The sequence below is a fragment of the Aphis gossypii genome, chromosome 3, assembly GCF_020184175.1.
Source record: "Aphis gossypii isolate Hap1 chromosome 3, ASM2018417v2, whole genome shotgun sequence".
Classification (NCBI taxonomy): domain Eukaryota; kingdom Metazoa; phylum Arthropoda; class Insecta; order Hemiptera; family Aphididae; genus Aphis; species Aphis gossypii.
In genome coordinates this window covers 23,009,401-23,034,104 of record NC_065532.1, presented here as the reverse complement: position 1 = coordinate 23,034,104, position 24,704 = coordinate 23,009,401, and the positions used below count along the sequence as shown (strand labels likewise).

Genomic DNA, 24,704 nt, shown 5'->3' with positions numbered 1-24,704 from the left:
AACAATTTTTAAGCTATGATTTCTAACACGATTACAACAATCACAGAATTAATATAATATTATAATATTTAATAATTCATTAATCATCTAGTTTTAGAATAGTGATTTTAGTTTTGGTATACGTATGACTTAAGATTTGTTTTTTTCATGGGTATATTAAAAATGGAAATAATTTTTGAAGATTAGTATAAAGTCGATATATTCATTATATTTTCATATATTTTTACTATAAATAATATTTTAGATTTCTAACTTCTTAGTTTTTACATATCCTTTTTTTTTGTATATCTGATATACTATAAGATATATTTTTATGCGTACTTATAATTGATTATTTTTAAAATAAACGTAGAAATATATTATAATATTACCTGTTTCGTACTTTGTATAATGAAGAAATATATTATTACATATAATATTGTTGGCAAATGTTGGTTAAATAGTTTTACTCAAATTTTTTAAACTGTTATATGGTTTTGTTTTATTAAATATAATATATACTATAAGTTAAGAAAAATATTCATACAGTTTTCTTAAATTAAATATCAGATATAGAACTCAAAATATTAATGTATGGTATATTTATTTTTATATTTAATATACTGAGTAAATTTGTGTATAATTTCAAGCCAATGCGCATCAGGCAATGTAAAATAATAATAGTGATATTTATAAAAATATAAAAAAATATATTAATAAAAAATAAAATAAAAAAAAAATAAAATATATTAATTGATAGGTATTTAAAATTTATACTTTTATACAGAAAACAATTAATGTAGTGCCTTTGCATAATCAAAAATTCTAAAATGTCTAGTAAAATAAAATAAAATTTTATTTTATTGTAGTGTTGATTAAAATAAAAGTCCATCTAAAAATTTTAATACATGCTATTTGTATCAAATTGATTCTATTTTTATATATTATTGGTTGTATACAAAAATCGACAAGTATGAACAACTTTAGAAAAATGTATTATATTTTATTATTCAATTTTAAAGTAATGGCACGAGTACAGCTATTATTTTAATTTAAGAATTGGATCAACGGGTGATTATAGTTGTATGTTGAGTTCTATTTTTTAAGAATTACGTAAGAACAATTTAAATAATGATAGATAGTGCTATAGAACATTATTTATTGTGTGGCAATAATTTACATACACGTGAGGAGTTTTACAAAAAAAAAAAAAAACAAAAAAATAATGCAAGTTATTCAAAATGTTACAAACTATTCACGTGCAATACTTTATCCAAATAGTTTACCCATGTATAAAAATTCCCAGATGAATTTGAAGAAAAATTGGAATGTAGTCCTAAATATTTTTATTCGATACTTTTCTCTTTTCACATAAAATGAATCGACAAAAAGTTTCAAATTTTGTTGAAGAACCTTATTTCTATATATTATCATGTGTTATATCAATGTTAAAGCTTTATTTTGAAACAGAATACTCAAAATAGCGTATAGGTATTTTTTCGTATGTCACAATAGTGTGTAAGCATTGATAGATTTTAGAGCTTTGTTGAGTTCACCTTAAGAGTTATAACAACAATAAATTATTTAAGTTTTCTTTATAGACCTAATATATCAACAGTGCATATGTATTTAATGATAGTTCTTTGATGCTATTGTACAGTACTTTATATGTAAATTTACTCACTGTTTAAACATATGTATTAGCTCATTAATGTATCTGTCGACTGTCACGTTAGCTTTTGTGTTGAAAAAACACAATGGTGACATATTCTTAAATAAACATATCATTATCAGTGTTAGAACGAATTTTATAATTAATTATAAGCTGACACTTCTTTTTAAAGTACTGTATATATTTAAATTAAGCTTATACTATAATAAACTAAACGGTTCTAATACCTCGGTTGTTTCAAACTTTTTTGATATCGGTATCATGTAATAGTTTTTCCTGTGTTTTATGTAAATTGTTTTCTTTTGAAAATCGTCTACATCATTACAGAATATAAAAATTGTACATGTTAAGTTTGTCATGTGTTTCTTCATACTCGTACATTTTGTAGGCACTATATATTTTAACTACGAATATAGTAATAAGTAGGGCTCGGATTATAAAGAAACTTAAAAAGAACACGAGTGTTTTAAAAAAGCAAAAAAGAAGTACATATGACCAAAAATTAACACGAACTAGTTATAGAAATAAATAAAAAAGTTTGAAAAACTAATTTAAATTAAAAAAAGAATTAATTACCATATATTTTTCAAGATTGGCAGTAGTGAAACTGATTCTATTGTCCGATAATATATTTAACATTTAACATAGAAAACGAACTCTCTACATCTACACTTAAGTGATCGGTGCATACTTCATACAATAGGTTTCAAATTACAACACTAAATCTTAAATTTTGAAATGGTCGATATCGATGTTGTAGGCATACTGACCGTATAGGTACTGCAGGCTATAATATGTAGATCGACAATCTATATTAATACACTTAACAAATAAGCCGATAGCGAAACAATAATAATCGAATATAACCTTAAGCATTCTGGGTTTTTTCGTTTTTTATTAATTCAATTTTTTATTATTACTATAGTAACATAATAAACATATAAAAATTCTACAGCTGAAATGATTGAAAAAGTGTATATATAAAAAAGCAGAAAAAAGCAAAAATAAATTGGTTTATTTGAAATCAGAATGACGTGAAACGAATTTATGTATAAAAATTAGATTTCTATCTCCTATATATGAAAAGAAGCATATGCTTTAAAATCCGATCCCCAGTAAAAACTAATAAACTAAAATAAGTATTATAATTTATAAACATCAGAATACCATTTTATAGTTTTTATTTTTAAATAATTAATTTCGATATAATTTTAAAATCTAAAAATATCTATTTATTTATTATTTTAGTGAATTTATATGGAATTTATCACATAGTTCAAAATAAATACATATACCTATTAAATATTAAATTTTATTCATATTTATATTGTAATATTATTATGTAAGAAACATAAATTGTACTATATTTTTTTAATAGAGACAACTTTTATAAGGTATCTAAAATATAAATCGTATTCATACCTTTTTTACGAATTAAATTAATGTACCATATATTTAGAAATAACATTTTGATTTTGATTATTATTTTAATAATATATGTTAATGTATATACTACTGCTTATCTATAAATATTTATTTTATAATCAACATTTTGAAGAAAAAACAAGTTCACTTTATTTCAGGGGTTCTCGAACTATTTATTCAGCGTTGCTCTGGTGAATTCTGTGAGAATAAACGTAAAAAATGAACACTATAATCAAACTAATCTAGTTTTCTTTGATAATTAATTAAAATTATGTTATCGAATATAATAGTATAAAAATGACAAAATAAAATTCAAGTGTATAAACTACATATTAATAAACTGATAGGGTTAAAAAAAGAACGAAAAATATTATAAGAGAAAAACTACAATAAAAATCCTGTATTATTGGAAAACTATTCAATTCTCCTCTGGTTGAGATTTCTACCCATTAATCAATTTTCCTTTTGAATGCACATACTTTGTGGCTGCCATAAAAGAATGCTCAAAGTCCTTCCTCGTTAAGAAAAACTAAGCTTGTTCATCTTGGTAAAAATATCATCTAAGTACGAATGCTGAAAAAACTAAACAAAGCTGATCCTGGCAAGTCGTGCGTATAATGTTATCGACATTAACGCGGTATGTGGAGCCTCCTCTTAACTATAAATATACATATACATAAACTAAATAGTACAAAAATTATTACTTAATTTGTTAAATACTACAAATAATTGGATATAAGATAAATATTTCGTTTTACAAAATTGTTTATATTAATATCGATATGAATAGGAAAAAAATGTATGTTAGTTGCATCAATTAGTTATATAATTATTAATATAATTCTAATAGTTATTAGATATATTATTTTGTAATATCATAATATCAAACTATATTTTACAAGCATATTTCCATCATACGTATAAAATAAAACATTCATCTTATTGATCTTGTGAATGTTTAAAAAAATAATTTAATATATTATTTTAAAATAAATAAGTATTTAAAATTTAGAAATTTTACCTGCCTTCTACCAATAGTGTCGATATAAAACTAAATATTGTACGAGAGTAGTAAGTTTCGTAGTCATATTAATATATTATCTTATTAGTAAATAATTAATCCTTTTGGGCAATTAAATTATAATTTATTATTTCATTCATTAACTTGTCCTGTGGGTATCTATGTTGATCATGACGTATTCTATTTCTTCAGGCGTTTTGTTTTTAAATATTATTCACCTATATTAATATTATTTATTTAATTGAGCCATCAATCAACGACATCATTAATATTTACGCTTGTTGAACGAAAGAGTTCTTAAGTGAACACTAAATATTTTACTATGATTATATCAGGTGTTTTTTTTTCAATTAAAAATAATAATGTATTGAGCCTTCAAGGATAATATATTATGTTTCAATATTTTATTAATGTATCATACGTGCATTTTTTTAGAATAAATAGAAGCAAATTAATTGCTGTTGTTATTTATGCACTAATATTATAGATATAAATGATATTCATTTAATGCCACATAGTTTGAATTATTTCATTGATATATAAATATGAGACATTTTTGTCTTCAAACGATTATCATATTAGAAGCCGTATAATTTTTTTTTTTTTTATTTTTTTTAAGGACATAAGTATAATACATAGATAATTTGCTTACACCTAAATATTTATAAAAAAAGAAAAGAATGAGCAATTAGTGTAAAGTTATAGAGGTTGGAAATTGGAATAGCTAAAGTTGTATTACTGTTTTGAAATTTTTAGCAAAGTGAAGATGTTTGATATATTTTATTTATTTTACCCCAGTGATTCGTATAGGTTATCTGAGTTTTTACAATTTTTTAAGATTTTGACAGAATATACTTTACCGTGAGTTCGACATTGATCTGGTTTCGCGTTAAGCTACATAATATTTTCCAGTAAACTTTACTCCAATAATATTACTATGGTATACTCATTAGTCATTACACCAAGTTCGATTTGATAATCCTATCATGGTGACAAAGGTGTTGAGTCCGGTCATAGGAGAGATCTCGAGAATTAAATGAAAAAATTACGCACGGTACGGGATTTGAACCCGCAACCCACGAGGCTGGAGTATCCAGCCTCGTAAGTCGTAAAAATGAGCCACCGCGGTCTTATCAGTTTAACCTCGATATTCTCCATCTGGTCCATAGTGGCAGAGTGTACGGATGAGGAGAAACGCAAGCGCTGGGGCCATGTAAATGGAAGATGACCGATAATCAACATATTTAAATGTAGGCGACTACTCATATTGATAAATGCTGTTACACAACGCATAAACTATCCAACAGGGATTTGTCATTAGCACACAGGCTAATTATTCTGTTTCAATTTGCATTATTATATATATATACGTGATTGTCATTGTTATATTTTTTATATATGCTAAATAAAATTATGCCTTACACAAAAGACACAGCTGAAAAATGTCTATTGATCATTTTATATTCGTCGAATCATTGTTTGACATGGAAAAAAATCAGACAACTATAAAGTTTATTTTTTTGTGACGAAACTGTGAAAATATCGTGATTTTAAAATCACCCAGGGCAATCTAAAATCTGAATATTATATATATTATATATATATATATATGTTTTTTGATAAACGATACACCGACAAAACGTCGTTAACGATTACTTTTTCGCCCAGTCAACTAAGCAATATTTTTGATATATACACACGTACAATTGTGTATCTGTGTGTATGTATGTGTTTGTATAGTGTATACTTACATACTATTATAATATTATTTAGATTTTCCTTTGGATAAAAAAGGTTGAGACTTGAGTCATGAATTATGTATGCCTATTGCTCTCTTATCTTGAATGCCGGTGTCTTTATCAGCAGCCTTTGTAGGAATCCGAGACACCACAAAGTGCAAAATGTATGATCACATTTTGGCGATAAATTAAAATTATTAAAAGCATATCTCTGCGACGGGTTCGTATTCGTACATTACCTCATCTAGTGTGGCATCTAGTATAATTTAAGGAATTTTGTTTCTGTATACGCAGACTTTATCGGTATAGCTTATAAAATATAAAATGCATCGAAATTAATTGGGGCCCTTGACGATTATAGTCTCTCCGCGACTACTAAATAATAAAAATAGTAATAATAATAAATTAACAAAAACTTAAAATAAAACAATTTAGTTTGTGATGTGATAAAAAAATGTTAAATTTATACCTACATTTCAGACCATCATAAGTTTATTTAATGTATAATATAATTAAAATTTAATATGGTATACATTATAAATTATAATTGTATAATTATTTAGGTATGTTAGATTGAAAAAAATACAATTTTAAAACCCTTATATTTTGATTAAAAATTTAATTATAAAAAAATATACCAAGTGCTTAAGATATAATTCTTAAGTTTAATTTTAATAATAATTCGATTTGTTATTACATTAAAAATAAAAATATAATATTATGTTGTATTGTAGTAAAATATAATCCTTTTAATGTAAAAAATCCTTAGTTATATATTAGTAAGATAGTGTAAATACATGAGAGTAAAACGTCTTCTTAAGTATTAGCAAATACAATTGCATAAAATATGAAAGTGCATTATTAGTGTGTTGAAGCTCAAGTCATTGTAAGTACTTATTAACATTGCTCTTCTTTTAAATTTCTCGAAATCGTATTGAATAAAATATTTAAATTCAATATGATGAATTGTGTAACTTATTATTATTATGAAATTAAATTACAATATACAGTTATGGAATACAATTTAATTGTGATTTTAAAAAGTAAAAATTAATTTAACAAATTAAAATCATTTTTAATTTTTATAATTGAATATTATTAAAAATACCTATTTATTTTAACTGTTCATATTATATATAAAAATAATAATAAAAAAAAAATTATTATAATAATTATTTTAACAGTTGTTACTGGCATTATAATTTTTATATTGTGATTATTTATTTTTAGAATTTATGTTTATATAAATATCTATTTTTTTTATACACGCACATACACACACACATCTGATGATTTTGATTTTTATAAATATGTATACTTTTTTGTTTGATATTTTGTAATATTTTGAATTCAAATCATGAAATTATTCAAACATTAAAAACCCTCGAGTTTTGTAACTCAAAAACGTGCAACAAACTTTTTACATTATCTGTTTTAGTTGGTCTTGACTATTCAGAGAAATAACCCATACAATATTATCAAAACTTTCTTTCCTCTTCATATTCTGTTGAAACTAAATAGAAAAAGATCCAGAAGTTGTATTATTTATAGATAAATTTATAAAAATATATAAAAAAAAATTCGGTAATTTATACTATGTGTATACGATTTTTACGATCTATTATTGAAATTAAGTTTTTAATTTAGTTTTTATTCATACTATGCGCACGATGTTGAAATATTTGATATTATCCATGTTATACGTAGTTTTTATTTGATTAAATAATATAATGCTTTATAAAACATTTTAATATATTATTAAATTACAAACTAATATTATATGCATATATGATGAGTATCATGTCATAATATATCTTTTTTAATATAAACAACTTTGTTATGAAAACTCTTACCACGGGTTTGAATGGAGTTTTTATTTTTTAGTTTAATGTAATTTATTAATAGCCATTTTAATACAATATAATGGCACTTACCGACGTCTACCGTTGACTATCATCTACCAGCGGCGTCTGCTATTTAATTATTAATCATCCAACACGTTTAATCTCATCTCCTACGCTGTCCATATAAATCCATCACTCGGTATATTTTATATTGTTTTTTTATCGCATTTTAAGTTTGGATCTTATAATAAAGGTAGCAGATTTTGCGATTCACGTTTAGCCAATGTTGTTGTTCTGAAAGGTACTTATCGATCGAAACACTGTTTTTGTCTATTGGATACAATGTATAATATACTTTTCTATGCTTATTTTTTTTTTCATCGTCGGGTTAACGGTTACACTACAAAGCTTGTGTGTGTGTGTGTGTGTGTGCGTGTGTGTTATATTAAGTTTCATAAAGGCGGTAATTATTTAAAAAAAAAATTAAACCAAATAAAAGTAGACCGAACGCAGTTCGCGTGACTTGACGATTATTTTTTTATTTTTCTTCCGACTGTGGTATTATCGTATGTATTGATGTGATATGAGTTATGACACGACTGCCGCGGTAGAACGAAGGAACTCGCGTCCAAATCCCGTATTAGAAATAAATGTTGTGTTGTTGTTTTCGGCAGATTCTCGTACAGACGGTTTGATAAATAATATATGCGTTTCGATCGGATTTCGTATAAACTGCACAGGTACGTCCGCTTAATGACGGCGTTTACAAGCACGCGCACACAAACGCACACTTAGGTCCGCGTGTACATATATATATATATATATTGAGTAGTTTTGGACACCGCGGGCAGTTCCATTAATACCGAATGTCTCAATTTACATAATATTATTATACATACGTTTGGGACGAGCTCGCTGACCAATAATGATAATATTAATATTATATATATATTATGTGTAGTAAGTGTGCAATATATATATAGTGGATATACTTTGTATCTACACATTTAATTGGTCGGGTATTATATAGTCGGTCGGGTGGCCGTTACAATAATAATATAATATATTATATATGTGTCGGCTGCTGCAGTCGCCGCATGCACACTGCAGCCGCGCCGCTGTCACGCGACTGACATTAGTCGTTATTTTAGTTTTAATTTTCGAATGAGACGCCGCGCGTATTATAATATACAGTTAGTAAATCGCAGTGCCTACAAACGCGTCCGTCGAGTTATAAATAATATACAGGGTGATCCACCTGCGAGTGTGCTCACCCCATTTTTCATCCTTTTAATTTTATAGCACTGATGAGGTGGTTCTTCAGTTGTCAAAAATCAAAATCTGATTCTTGGCCTTTTTTGTAAATATGCAGTAGGTATACTTGTATCAAAAGACTGTGTTTTTCGAGAATTATTGTACTATTTAAGGAGCATTGCACAGTCGCGCGGAGTTTTATACTTCTGTTTTTTCAAATAAAAACCCACATTTTTTAATATAAATTATTTAGCAGATAGTTTTGATCTATTGAAATCAATATTTGGAAAATATGAGTGCTATAATAGTTACGTTAGGTTAAAAATCTATCAAAGTTTATAATTTGTAAAAATGGTCCAAGTATAACAAACTAGATTCAATACTAACGTTTATATTTTTGTGGAATCGTTTTTAAGGACTTTCATTCCTGATATGCACATTATTTTACTAATCTACAGTCGAAAAGGAAGTTCTCATTTGAAAAACGTAAGTTTGTATCATCAAATGACACATCATAAGAAGTATAATAGATTTCAAGAATTTGAAAATAATATGGTCTTTAAATATATTTATAAGTTCCAAGAATCAAAGTATGAAAAAATGTGGACCAGTTTGCTTGGCGAATCACCCTATACATGTATAAGCGAACGTCTATAAATTATAATTGATCGATATCATCAATAACATTCACAGAGTTGAAGTCTAAGATCATTCTCTTAATCGTGCATGCTGTATTGATGTCTTAATAATTTTTGTTCTAGTAATTAAATCGACATTAAAATAATATATAAACGTTTGGCCGGTGGCACTTACACGAATACGGTCAACTTGTTCTATCAAAAAAAAACTATTAAGTTTTTAATTTTTAGATGAGATTATTCTATTTGTAAAATAACTTATCTCGACGGCAGATATTTTGGTTGAGAATATTTTATTTTGTAAATTTTTATTCTTAAACAAATCATCATAGTAGGTAGATGGTTCTTTTTTCCTCTTCGAGCATTTTCTTTTTTAAAAAACCCGCGTTTTTAAATATTAAATAACTAATATTAAACTGAAAGTTTTAGTAATAACGGCACGCTTTATTTAATATAACCTATTCTTTATTAAGTACTACTTGGCATAGCAATTACATAAGTTACTGTAGAAATATTTCAATTTAATTATGAATATTGTAACATATTTTACGAGTAACTCAACTATAAAAAGTTCCCCGCCGTTTTCACGAGTTTCCGGCTAAATGAAAATAACACAAACTTTTACAAAACTCTCTAAACAACGAGAAAACCTTGAAAAATGTCTATTGTCTTTGTTAAAATCATTTTTATTATTATTGTTATTATTGAATACAATCTGTTGAATCCGAGAAACTGACCTATAAGTTTTATACCGTCTATAATGCATCTACTTCAAACAGTCGCATAAACTGTTTTATTATCTTTTTGGCTTTACGTAAAACGTAAACAGAGCTGAGTACTCGGTGCTTTGTGCACATTGAAGTGGTTTTCATTATACGCTTCATAGGTACCTATAGTACTATCATTTGATTTGTGTTCACCATAGGGATCTCAGAGTTTGACGGCGTATTTCGTGGGAAAAAAATTAAATTTAATAACTAATAATAATAGCGCTGTTCAAGTATAAAAATGTACGTTAACAGTTATTATCGAATTACGACTTGCGGTTTATGAGTAAATACTCGTATTTATACTGCTAATATTTATTTTAATTAATTCTTCAACAGTTATAATAAGCTGGAGCTTAATCAATATCTGTGTAATATTTTTCATGGTAGATAAACATGTTTTTATGAAATTGTAATTCTTTTCAAAACACCATACATCATTTCAGTAATGCGTATAAACACTTGCCAAGTTCTTTATAGCTACAACTCGCTGTATGAAACAAAAATCCGTGTATTGAAGAGATACCGTTTAAGTCAGCGGTATTGTATTTTAATGGTTCACAGCGGGTCTTGAATTAGGTTTGGCTTCAATAAAATATAAATATATCTATATGTAAACAAAAAAAATTATAGTAATAAATTTTGTTCGATAATCACAATATTCACGTTACATCATAACCACTTTGAACACACGTTATTGGTACCTTACCATAAGTCCATAAAGTATATAACCCGTTCAAGAACTTCAAATATACGATTTTGTTTAAGTACCTACTTATGGATCACGTTTATAATATGATTGCAATTTTTTCGTCCGTCCGTTCCAAAGATTATATTCGATAGACGTTCCATAAAAAGTTTATTTTTATTATCCATTATAATACATCGTAAATTACACTGCAATATCCATAACTGCCTATGTGATTAATGTAATAATATTACGATTGTAAAATTATAAAAACATTAAGAATGTTGATTATTGAGAAATTATTGAAAAAAAAATTGTATTTTCGATACGAATATTAATAATAATAATAAATCAAAAAAATTATAACAGGCTTATATACATTGTTTTTATACATCGTTGTACTATTTATAAGTATTTGATATATTCAAATTATTTTAAAAGCTTTATTTGATACATAAACGGGTATAATCAAATATTTTGTATTTGAACTGCGCAAAAAGATAAAAAAAAATTACAAGAAGCTACTTCAAAAGTCCATTTTGGCAAAGTTAATGTTAGAAATAAGTAATATTACACTATTGAGTAAACTAGGTACGTGCACAAGATCTAAAGTAAGTAATGGTTTCAATCTTTTTGAAAATTTGGCATATTTTATCTTTTATCAGATCTTTACTGAGTCTTTTTGACGTATAAAGTTTAGTCATAGTAAGATCTTTACTTTAATAATGTTGTAACCAACTACCGATAAGTTTAATAATTTGAGTGAGTACTACACATATATATATATATAACTTTAAATATAATATTAAACTGACAATTTCGTTATTATCATCATTTATGAAAGTCTTTTTCGAATTGCACCGTGTTTCGCTGCTAATTATATTAATGAATATTTGTTCAACACATACCTATGTGTTAACGTTTTTAGCAATCACTTATAAAAATATATCCTTGGAGGGCACTTCTGAGTTCTGAGTACAAAAAAATTTGTCATGTGTATTTGATGTCAATATAAACTATTTAATCGGTCTCCTCGAATTTGTTTCATCCTAGATATAGGATAATATCGATGTTATATTAAATGACTTTCTAAACTATAAATGTCTGCTTATTTTGCTTATAAGGTTGTATACAACATATTGCTTTCAAATCAGTAATAACTAAACAGAATAACTCATATTTATTATTTAATAAAAGCATAAATTATGTATTAAATTAAAAAATAATTGTACATTTAATAAATGTTTTTTATTTTCAGCAATGTCATTGATGTCTTAAACGTAATGTCATTCAAAGTATCAATCAATAACATTTCTTCTACAGTCATAAAGTAAGAATGCCTCCAATTAATAATAAATTATAGTAAACAGTAGCCCGCTATCAGACAGGGCTCACATGTAAAATGTCTGTTATCTCATCAGCATAATACCCTAGTGCTGCTATTTTTCATGCTATATTATCAGATCAACCATTCAATTCCATCACACAATTTAAGAATGAATTATGTTTTTAAAAAATGAAAATAATGGGAAAAAGTTTTGTCTAAGTCATCGGAGAACATCATTGCACTTTTACACTTATAATATTATAACACTTGATTTTATTTAAGTTAAAGCTATAGTATAATAATTTATTAAGATTTTGGTCAATATCCATTATAGACGTGATATATGACTAAGTATTATTTTAGGTACTCTGATTTTTATATGAAAACTTTGGTCCTTCGATCTGGCACTATCTCAAAGATTAATATTAAAAAGAATTTGTATTTATTTTTATTGTTTATACATAATATTTATAGTACATATATTGTATAAATTACTTTTATCCGCACTAAATATACGAAATAGAAATTTTTAGTGTAATATATAAAAGTTTAATATGAAGTACGGTATTCAGTGTTGTTTGGAAAAAGAGTGTATCCGTATATATAAGCCATAAGCATACGTTAAATGAAATATTTCAATTAGAATAATAAATTATTTTGCGCAACACTGGGTACTGCGTACGCACGAGTCATACGAGACAAAGGATTACCGTACCTACACATTTAAAGGTAAACTTATTGTTCAAAGTACATTATTTTATTTTAATTACATTTAATTTATTAACGTTTGACATTAGACTGTAGTAGTTTTTGCTAAAACTATACAAGTTTTTTTTTTTTTTGTCAAATTACATTACATAACATTCAGTCTACGTTAGTTTGAAGTGTTCAAATAATTCTGTAAAAAGGAAAACTTATAATATAAACAAATATACATTACGCGTTTTAAAAGCGAATATTATATTATTCGTACCTGTTCTTACCTGTATATTATACTTACTTTATACTGCTTTTGCAAATTAATTTCCACGTTTCCTCTCGCCAGACGAGATCATCGGTTCTTTTTCAAATTATTCATCATACCTTCATCCCATAATATGAGTAATTCATTTTCTTATTTAAACATAACGTTTGATTTTTTTAGTTTGTGAGTAATTAGTTATTTATTTGAATAAGTAATATTGTTTGCTATTATACCTATGCTCTTTTTTTATACCGCTGGGATCAACCCTGTTTCAAATAAAAAATAAATATTATACTTAATAGAAATATACGAACTTGCGAGTGTTATTACTTGCCGTTTTGAAGTTAAAGTAAATTTATACAGGAAAAATACCGTAGTAACATCAGTGGTCATCACGGTTTTTTCCTTCAACTATAAATTAGTTTATGTCATTCCAACGTTTGGCTATGAGGTGCAATTTCGTAGACATGTTCAGTGTTCACATTAAACTTGCTACAGACTACTAAAATCTAAAAATATAACTCAATCGACATACCATGTTAAGTGTTAGAAAATTAATATAGAATAAATTATAGTTGTTTCAGTTTTTTTTTAATTCATAATTAATAATTATTCGAATAGAAATAATGTTACTAAAAAACCAGGCGTCGTTATACGTAATATCATTGAACCAAAAAACTCGCCTACTCTTTTGCCCGTCGACGTCAATCCATTATTAGATTATTTTCTCCCATTACGATTTAAATCGAACGGTAATCAAAACATGATGAATTTGATGTCAAAATAATAATGTTATATTATTATTATCATCACCAATGTAACATTGTGTTTGTATTTTGATTTTGATTTTTTGTTTTTTTTTTTTTTGGGCGAAATTCCGGATATACGCGCGCAGGAATCTGACGTCTGAAAGTATGTGGGTCGATTCCGAAAATAATAAAATAAAAAAAACGACTTAGACATTGTCTGGTACAACTTCTGGCTTTGACGCGAATGATAAAGTATATACATATATACAAAAATAATAAAACCACTTAACCGCGACACGTCGGTGTTAATTGGCCGGAGTCTTGTTATCATCCGACACAATCGCCACGCCTCGCATCCCGTATCGTCAACACGTCAAGTCACGGATATTTAATCCGTTTTTAAACGGATTCAATACGAAACTTCTTATATTCACACGCGTGACCGCGTGTGTGTAAGTATTTTTTTTTATCTATATTTTACGTTTATTATGATATTTTTTATTTTATCTTTAAATCTCAAATTCGCGCCAATAAATTCGTGGAAATTTTTTTTATTTTAAATACACTAATCCGTTGTACTTATAATAATACACCATACGGCGTAATTTATAATGTATATTATACACTTTTTTTAATAATATATGTATCGAAATAATCGCCCAACCGCACTATAATACCCATACCGGCTTAAAAAACGCTGCGTTTGCCAAGTTCCGATCGCAAATAATATACGTGAACTACAATATGTCGTCTGTTACGAATGTAATTATTAGCAATCAATAAGTTTCTCTAGTCGAAATATTTAAATAATTTACGTGGATACTGCGACAGTTATAATCCTTTCACTGTAAGTGATCGTGACGATATTCTAGTCTTCTACTTAGTGTAAATCAAACAAAAAATAAACATTAGAACGTCATCGTCGTTTTAAGTCTCTTCGATAGGTATAATAATAGTATACTATTAGGATTAATTAATTTAACGCCAATCACTAATTATTTCAGAAAAACTAACGTTCTGAAGATATTTATTTTACATAATTTCAAATCGTTGCAAAACAACATTTGTTGGAAATATATTTTACTATTTTTCTATTTTTTATTGTTGTATTTTTTTTTTTTTTTAAAAGTATTTTACTCTTTTGAAGTATAAAAAATATATTTAACATAACTGTAGTTGACCTAATCTCCTCTAATGATTTCAAAAATTCCGCGAAAACACACATTAGAGAAAATGGCATATATTCTGAAATATCCAGAACACAAAACTTAATCAGATCAAGAGAGCAACCTTTAGATTGGAAAACCTTAATCTTACTAGAAACAATGAAACCATCATAAATTGGCTAAGAATTGGAAACTCAAGGAAAACGCATGGATATCTCATGTCAAACCTAACCCAATTTGTGAAGTACGTGGTTCACAACTCACGATTAAACATATCTTAACAGAATGTCAACGGTACAGAGCAAATAAGCCACAACGTAACTAAAACTTTAGACACACTTCTAGGAACGAACTCGGACCGAAACAAGAAAATTATAAAACTATTAAAATTAATAAATTGATTTGTCAAAATATAATCGAAATGTAAAATGAATGTAAAAACATGACAAAGTAAAAACTTTAAATAATTGTTAATATAGTAAAATGTAGACACTGTAACTAATGGCCCTTATTGGCGAGTAATATTTAAGATCAATAAAAAAATGTATATATTTAATTTGATATTCCAAAGCAAAATATAATTCGAAGTATTTGAATTATTTTTAAAATGAAAATGATTTAAAATCAAATTTCGGAGAAGTAATCAAATATTTGAAAGTATTTAATTTGTATGAATAGTAGACTATCAATTTGTAGGGTACCTTGATTGTATCACTCTGTTCCGCTCATCTTAAATTTCAATACTTTTAAGTTTTAACTTATAAACTGCTTGTCTAAAATTTGATTTTTATGTATTTAAGTCCTTATCATATTTTATTTTGAAATGAAAAATTGAAAGTGCATATTATTATTTAAAAAGCAAACAGCTTAAAAACAATAACGAAAAAAAACTAGTAAAAGTGTTTTTTCTAAAATATTAATTATTCTTAAACAATTAGTATCTTACGTTAATGTATCAGCTAGTTTATAGTATATACTGATGTCGAGGAAAAAATAAATTTCTTCCGATAAGTGGATGTATTTGCTGAGTCAATTAGTCTTACGATTATTCTATACGAAAAATAAAAAAAAAAGATGCGAGATCGTACTAACGCATTTTTTTAACCTCTAAATATTGAAACAAGCGCCCATCCCCCGCAGACGATCGCTATTATACATCATGTTCTCAGACAAATTACGATGGACATAAAAAATCTTGAACTCAACAGTAGTGTCGATAATAATGATGATTTATAGCATAATATTATGAAATCAGTCGAAGGCGGTTTTATTCATTTTTCATTTCGATCGTGAACAAATAGCGGATTTAAAATGGCCGTAAAAATATTATATTATAGACGACGTTGGGCGTAATTCAGATTCCATTCGGAAAACTATTAATAGTTAATACATTAACCTCGATTTATAACACAATGTCCTAGTGGATATAGCCGGGCAGGCATCTACTATAATATTATTCATTTATATTTGAGTGCTATGCACGTTATATACCTATAACGAACAAATATCTCGGCAATACGAAATGCAATCTAATAAATAGGTAACAGTGTTCATTTTGACGTGTGTACATTTTCTCGGCCGACGCCGTCACAGTCGTACTTGTATATTGCCTACGTAGAACTTTTAATTGATTTTCTGGTATAGGTATTTTGGTTTCGATATTGCATTCCGCTAATAATACTCATATTTGACAAGCAATCACAACCTACAATTAATACGATACCTGTGATATAGGCGTGGGGAAATTCGATTTTTTTTTTTTTTTTGTTACTTAAATAATATATTGTATTATTATACATCATATTGCTACACGAATGATACGATTACCGCGTTAGGTACAATGACTACTATTGAGTATTGATACGCGTATGAGAAGGTGACAAATATTATTTGCCGTCGTGAATTTAAAAACGGTCGTAGGCGCAAGTGACGTTGCAGCACGGTAGATTTTACGACATATAAACGAATCACAAATAAATTACTTTGATCTGTGTAATAATAATTAATTTTATGTTGCTGAATGGGCAGACAATTTAGCGTGTAATATAGTTTTGAATATTTGGCACGGTTGGCGCGAACGATTGTGTGTGGAAATCGTTTAATAATGTCTAAAATTATATTTCACTACCTACAGCGAAATTGCTCGGGTTCCGTCTTTGGTCTGTAAAAGAAACCGGGTATGCAGTCTTAATGGTTCGTGTTCGGGAATTAACTGTAAAGCCGCAGTCGCGAAATTTGAGCACATTTTCCAAACGAGAATAAATATAATTTAAAAATAACGGAAAAGGCCAAAGGCACCATTATTTTTGTCGTTAAGAAAACAATCGTTATTATGTGAACACAAATGTAAACGAAAAAATATTATGATATTTTTATGAAAAGCGAAATATTTCATTGAACGCGGTTGATAACTTGTTGTAAGTATACAAACAGTTTTATGGAACATTGGAGTTGAGTTTGAGCAAATATTTCAGTAGTTTTTAATTATGTTTATTCATATAATTCGTTTTTATCTTATGAATCATTTCTTGCAATTGAACTCTTAAATTGAATACATATTAATAAGTATGTGTATGTGATGCGTATTATTAACAATTTTAATTAGTGAAAATATAAAAAATTACAATTATATTATATTTGAATCATAATTATTTAAAAACATGTTTAATTGAGTACCTATATAATTCTTGTATTTAGTAATGCTTTTAACGACTTAACTTCATTATTCCACAAAACGTATCGGCAATTTTAATGGTATATAAAATGTTTTAATTTTTTCGTTACGTATATTTTTGTGTATGTCAATTGCATGTGTAACATTAATGTATAACGAATGCTGTATAATATACCAGGGCTTAAATTGTCATCTCGAATTAGTCGAGCGGTCTACCTACTTAATAAACACGCTGACGCGTAATATTTCGTAAACACGTATTAAAACCGAATTCTTTTCTATAAAAAATAAAATAAAATAAATGTCAATATTATACCTATAAGCATTTAACCGCTGTTACCCTTACTTGATGAAATTCGTTTTAAAATATTAAATTGGTATAATGTTTGATTTAGCTATACGTCTAAAGCATACGTGACGGATAAAAAGTCGATGACTGCGGCTAATGGCTGCTTTGATTTGTTAAGCGTTCAACATCGCGTACAAACTAAAATACATGTGAGCTAGTCGTTTTCGAGTATTCGAACGGAATTCACAATCAATTCATTCGCCACCGTCGTGCAGTTGTCACACTATTTTAGTTTTTCTTAAAAATAGAAGCGCGTGTGTCATTTTTTTTCTTTTTTACATATTAATACATAAATATAATACGAATAAAAATAGATAGTACGCGCCCATGCGACCGTGTCACGATGACTTTAATTATAGTGAGAGAAGGAATATGAGGAATGTCTACGAACGAATGCCACACGCCTCCGATAAAACCGTAATCGGTGTATTTTTCGAGAGTTTTGCACATCGTTTATTATCGTATAATAACATTGAAGCGGCACGTTTCACATAATATGCTATCATTACCTACATAAAAGTTTCCCGATTTTCAATCATTATGGTTTGGAAAACTTGTATAAATATTTATATATACGTGCCACAATATTATATGTAGTGTACAAACAATATTATTGAATTTATAATTTAATATTATTATATTTGACCCGTGTTACATATGCATAACATTATAATATTATTATATATACGATGGAAATATGGAATTTCATTTTTGGACTCTGGCCGGGAGTTTTACGACAAGGTCGTAGATTCTATTCTTCTTTTGCGAGAAAACACAATTCTTTTGTATCTATAGAGAACAGCTGACTGAGGCTGTAAACATTTCCCGAGTTTTTTCATATTACTCGTGTATATTATCCAATCAAACGGAATATACTTGTATTGTATCTCGTAGTTAAAAATTGAAAATATTTATAACAATATAAAATACTATGTTTACATTTGTATTTCAATAGAAAACCCAAAATTGTAATATGGACGGTTTTTTTATTGTATTAAAATGATTAATTATCCTTTAGGGTTTGTAATTTTTTTTTCTTTTAATCTTTCTTAAACAAAACTTTTAAAGTTTTAAATATTTTAAAAGTATTTATTAGCTTATAGAATGTCGAAGTTAATTTTAATACTATTTTACTGTTTATTAATTATTTTAATAACTTACTAATGGGTACATTAAATTTATTAATTACACAGAAATATTTAAACTTAATCTTCAAAATATTTTCATACAGAAATACAAAGTATAGGGTTAAATGTTGTTATATATATATACATACACATATATAAGCGTGTATATCTGATTTTGTTTTATTTTTAATATTTACATCTTTTATATTGGAAATTAAATTGTATTTATTTAGCTTGAAAGGTTATAAATGTTATTATACTGACACAATTTGTATACATTGAAACTCTTGCAGTTTTAAGTTTACTTCATAAACTAAAATAATTTGATGTTATTAAAAGCTGCTGTTTATTGATGTCATAATCGTCGTTTTAGGTAATGATAAATATAGAATATCAATCATATTTTATTATATTATATTATAGGGCTTTAAAATATATGTATACATTTTTTAATTTTAAACTTTATTATAAAATAAAACTTCATTTATATTTACGTGTTAACAAATACTTATCTTGTACATTGAACAAATACATAGATATATGATAGTATGATACCTAATCTATGTAGAAAAAAAAGACACGTTTTACAAAATGATGAATCCTTCCACAGGAAGAACTTTGACGTTTCCCAATATTAAACTAATAATGATGTATGTTGTCATTCAAAAAGTAAAACTTTTCGATGTTTACAATGATAATATTTTTAAAAATATAATTTTTAATAAAAAAATGTTGTTTTGTTATAACTTCAAATTATGAAAGAAAAAAATGTCTTTCAAAAACTTAAATACATTTCGAGATAACGATTGTTCACTGTTCACTGTCAAAAGAATAACTTTATAAATACGGTCAACATAAATAATATAGTCGTATGAAATTTAAAAAAAGAAAAGCTTAAGTATGAGATGTACTGTGTATATTTACTAATTACAAATAACTAGTAATTAATTAATATACATGAAACGACTGAATTCATATTTATTTATTTGGCATAATGATGTTCTGAAACCCGTTAATATTAATGTTTTTGATATAAATGTTGATAGTATAAAACTATAAAATAATAGTTAAATAAAAGATAGTAATGATTCAAAGTTTATTACTGTGCACAGTTGTTGTCTTAAACAAGTTTAAATTAATTCAGTGTACTTAAATTTAGTGACGTATACATAATACATATTGTATACATTTCATAAAACATATTTCAAACAAAATGTCAACATGTTAAAAAAGACTTTTGATACTCATAATCAATTGTACACAGATAAAACTTGAATAGTTTCATCATACAAAATATGACCACAAATTTTATTTATACGAATTCTTTGAAATGTCCAACTATTTTAGAAAGTTTTTAACAATTTAATACTTTAGGGGCGGTTTAAAATTTAGTATCATCACAAATATTATTTGCCATTTTTAATATCGAAATCTGGTTATGGTACCCTTTAACAAACTTTCACTCGTTTACGACCCTTTAAAAGTTGTCCGTTCTTTAGACTAAACTCATGAATTTTTTCAAACAAAATATTTTTATAGCTTGTCTTGATTTTTCAATAGAAATTTATTTCCATAAATTATCTATTCATTATATTGTTATTAGCTTAAGTTTATTAATTTAGTTTATTTAAATTATTGTGCTTAAAATTATTTAAAATGGAAACATCTGTTACATAATGTAACATTAACATTTACCGGTTTAATATACGTAGTAGTTAACACAATAATCATAATATAATAAATAATAATGGAATTTAAACGTTAAAATGACATATAAATTATTATTGTATGTATATCTATTATTCTATAATTTATTATAATTACAGAAATTAAATTTTTATTTTTATAAAAAATTTATAATTAAAATATAATATAATAGAATATTATATTGAAAACTACTAATTATAGTAATTTGCATTCAATTTTATTTTCTAAAATTTTCAAGTTCTTTATTTTAAAAGTTTTTTTAACGTCCCAAAAATTACATTTTGAAATTACCTAAATATATATAATTATTGATATTATATTATTCTAAATTATAGTATTTATCTTGTCATAAACATTAATTTTAATATAATAAGTCAAAATCAATTCTTTGAAAAAAAAAAGTTTTAAACAGACCAATTAATTAATATAAAATATTAATACCTATGGTATTTAATTCATAATAAAAACGTTATTGAAATAAAATTACAATAAAATAGTCTAGAATTTTACATGAATAAATTAATGTATTGATACTATGTTTTTACTTTGAAAAAATACTAAAGAATATTATTATAGTTAAATGACTTAAATATAGTGTATATGTATAAATAAACACAAGTAAATACATAATATATTTTATACTTGTAAACATTGTTTGACACTATTCTGAACTATAGATTATTTTTATAATCATAATTTTAACTTTTATTATTTATATCTTCATATTATATTTGTTTTATGTAAGTTATTTAATCTTGTATTGTTTTATAACTACATGTAAAAGTGTTCGTACTTGACTTTCGATATTTTAAATTTTTTTATACTTGTTTCCATTATATAATTACATTAAGTAAACCATTGAAGTTTTGCAAACAGAGTTGAATAAATCACAACTTTTATCCATACATCATACTAACTTTGAAATTTGTTTTTATTTCACCTCATAAACGTTATTCACTTATATGTGTTTTATATGTAATATAATGTGTATATCCTAATAATATTATATAATGTTTCACGCAAACGGAATATTATACGCATATTATAGAGTTTGTAATTTGTTTGTATTGCCGATAATTTACAACGGTTGTTTAATTTTATTAATTTTGTACAAAAGAGATTTATTCGTTAACCTAAGGATATAACACACATAATTATTTCACGGTTACTCTACTTAAATGTAATTGAAAATAGTCCCATTATTTATTTATTTGGACGTTACAACTTCTCGTGTTCACTTAGGTAGGTACTTCATTTAAAATGTATACACAGTCAGTTAAAGTGTTCAAAACACTACCTACAATACAAAAACAATGTATTGTACGAAAAAAAAATGATATAAAATCCAATCTAATATAAACACGAGATAATAAAAAAAACTATATAAAAATACGTTTAATGAGATTATAATAATGCAGGCACAATAAAAATAAAATTATCGTATCATCAACAACAGTTAACAATACTAATATATATATATTAAGGATTACCAATTAATATTATGTTTGATCACTTAAGGAATTCAGGAAGTATTCGAGGCTATCAAAATTTAATCTGCTTATTAATCTATATAGAGTAAGGCAAATGAAAAATTGAAATGAAAATTAATGAAATCCTCATTTAATTTACCATAAAAAAAAAATTAATTTAAAAAATATATATTTCATTTCTGCGAGTCAGATAAAGCTCTTCTACGGTTCGCATGTAGTTTGCGAACCGCCATTTCATGATTTCTGATACATTATAGTAATGATAAAAATAATAATAATAATTTTACATCGTCTGGTGTTTAAAAAGAATTTTATGTGAAGTATCTCATATTGTTATTATAGTATTTATAAATAAATAATAATAATAATACGGCCGGGAATAGTGTTTGATCGAGTGCCTCGCGTCTCGTGTATATTCTAACCGTTATCGGTAAATGTACCGAGTAAAAACGGGTTGCGGCCATTCACGTCGACGTTTGAACTGTTTTCTCATGTGTGTATGTGTGTGTGTGTGTGTGTGTTTAGTATAGACAAACAAGACATTCGGACATACGTTGCACGTACGGAGTAAATCATTAGTTACACTGTTTTATTATATACACCGTCATCACACGGTAGATTAGTCAAAGGTATATTATATCTTTTGGTTTCCTTCGATTTATATACCTAAATTATATATAACGCGTTGTTTGAAATAAGGGATTTGACGATACATGATGATATAGAAACGAAATAAAAATAATAATAAAAAACTGTCTTCATTAATTTTGTCCGCCCGACAGCGGAGGGGTGTGTACAAGTCACGAGGACGCCGTCGATGTGTTTATTTATACTCAAATCCATATATAGTAATAATGACTGCTATAGCCACAAAGTTACATAGGTTTATATAGAGCTTTGACGTATGTAAGTATTTATAATAAAGTTCACGAGACTACCGTCACATAGCGCAATTCAATGGGTAGACAGTAATATTGGTCAATTTAAATGTCTATTATACATTTATACCTAAACAGTATACATAACATAATTTTACGGATAATGTAGAAAGTTAAGTATTAGGTTCCTATATATGTTTATTGTACATGAATTTTCCATTGATATTACATTTTTTTCGTAATATACTTGAAATCGATTCCTATCACTATAGATCACTAATTTTCTTAGTAAACTTGTGTGTTGAAAAGAAAATTAAATAGTTAAGTTTTTTAAAGCTTGTTACATATTTTTAGTATACCGTTATAAAATATCTTTTTGAGGATTTAACAGTAGACAGTATAGTTAATTATACATAAAACTATGTATTTTAAGTAGGCACTAATGAGCAGATAAGTGTACCAACTATTTCGTTAAGTATTTCTGCGCCATTCTATATATTTCATTACGAAAGTAAAGTTAAAATTTAAAACCATAGAGATAAAAAAAATATAATTTTGTTTTGTAAGTAATGCTTTTAGATAGTAATGTAGGTATAAAAATAATGTTTCCAATATAACATTCAATATTGTAATTATGGAGCTAGATTTAAAATAAAAAAAAAAACATTGAATAATCGACAAAAAGACTGTTTAGTGATAAAAGAACTACCCTGCATCTTTGCATATGTACATATAACCTATTATATTATATATTCATAGTTCATACTATTATACTCACACGCGTGTTATACATTATTGTTGTATATATATTGGATCGTAGTACCTTGGGGTATGATAGTGTTGTATGGAATCTTCTGATCTTCATATACAGTTAGAGACTCTTTCTGAGTTTAAACTTGTAATGTTCGTCATAATTGTATCTCCCATGCACAGAATGGCTATAATCCATAGTAACTTAACGACTTGATTTGGAATCCCTAGCTGAAAGCAGACGGACGCTAAATCTCAAGTTCTTAAATAATAATATCTTATCTGATAAAACCGCTTCACCTACCATCTTATAGTCTTTAAAACATTTTAAACTTCTCAGTTCTCCGAAGATCAGTCAGATATTTTGATTTTGTTTCATTTATTACTCCAATATCCACTATAAGCAAAATGTGTACTCATCTGCAAGCGCATTTTGTTCATTGACAACAGTACTCTTCCTCCACCTTTTTAATCATTGTATTCTACATTTGAACCG

General features: G+C 26.3%; 1 protein-coding gene across 6 annotated transcripts in view; it reads left to right on the top strand.

Moving 5' to 3' along the window:
* Positions 1–24,704, top strand: part of LOC114132314 (cardioacceleratory peptide receptor) — a 202,331-nt gene that overhangs the window by 14,851 nt on the left and 162,776 nt on the right. For 3 of the 6 annotated variants that reach the window (XM_050204067.1, XM_050204065.1, XM_027997737.2), the window contains exon 2: positions 12,286–12,357. The exons of 2 other annotated variants lie outside the window; for them this stretch is intronic. The gene's annotated coding sequence lies outside the window, so the exon portion shown is untranslated. Of the gene's footprint in view, positions 1–12,285; positions 12,358–14,501; positions 14,520–24,704 lie in introns of those variants that run through there. One more of the 6 variants, XM_050204066.1, reaches the window with a different exon arrangement.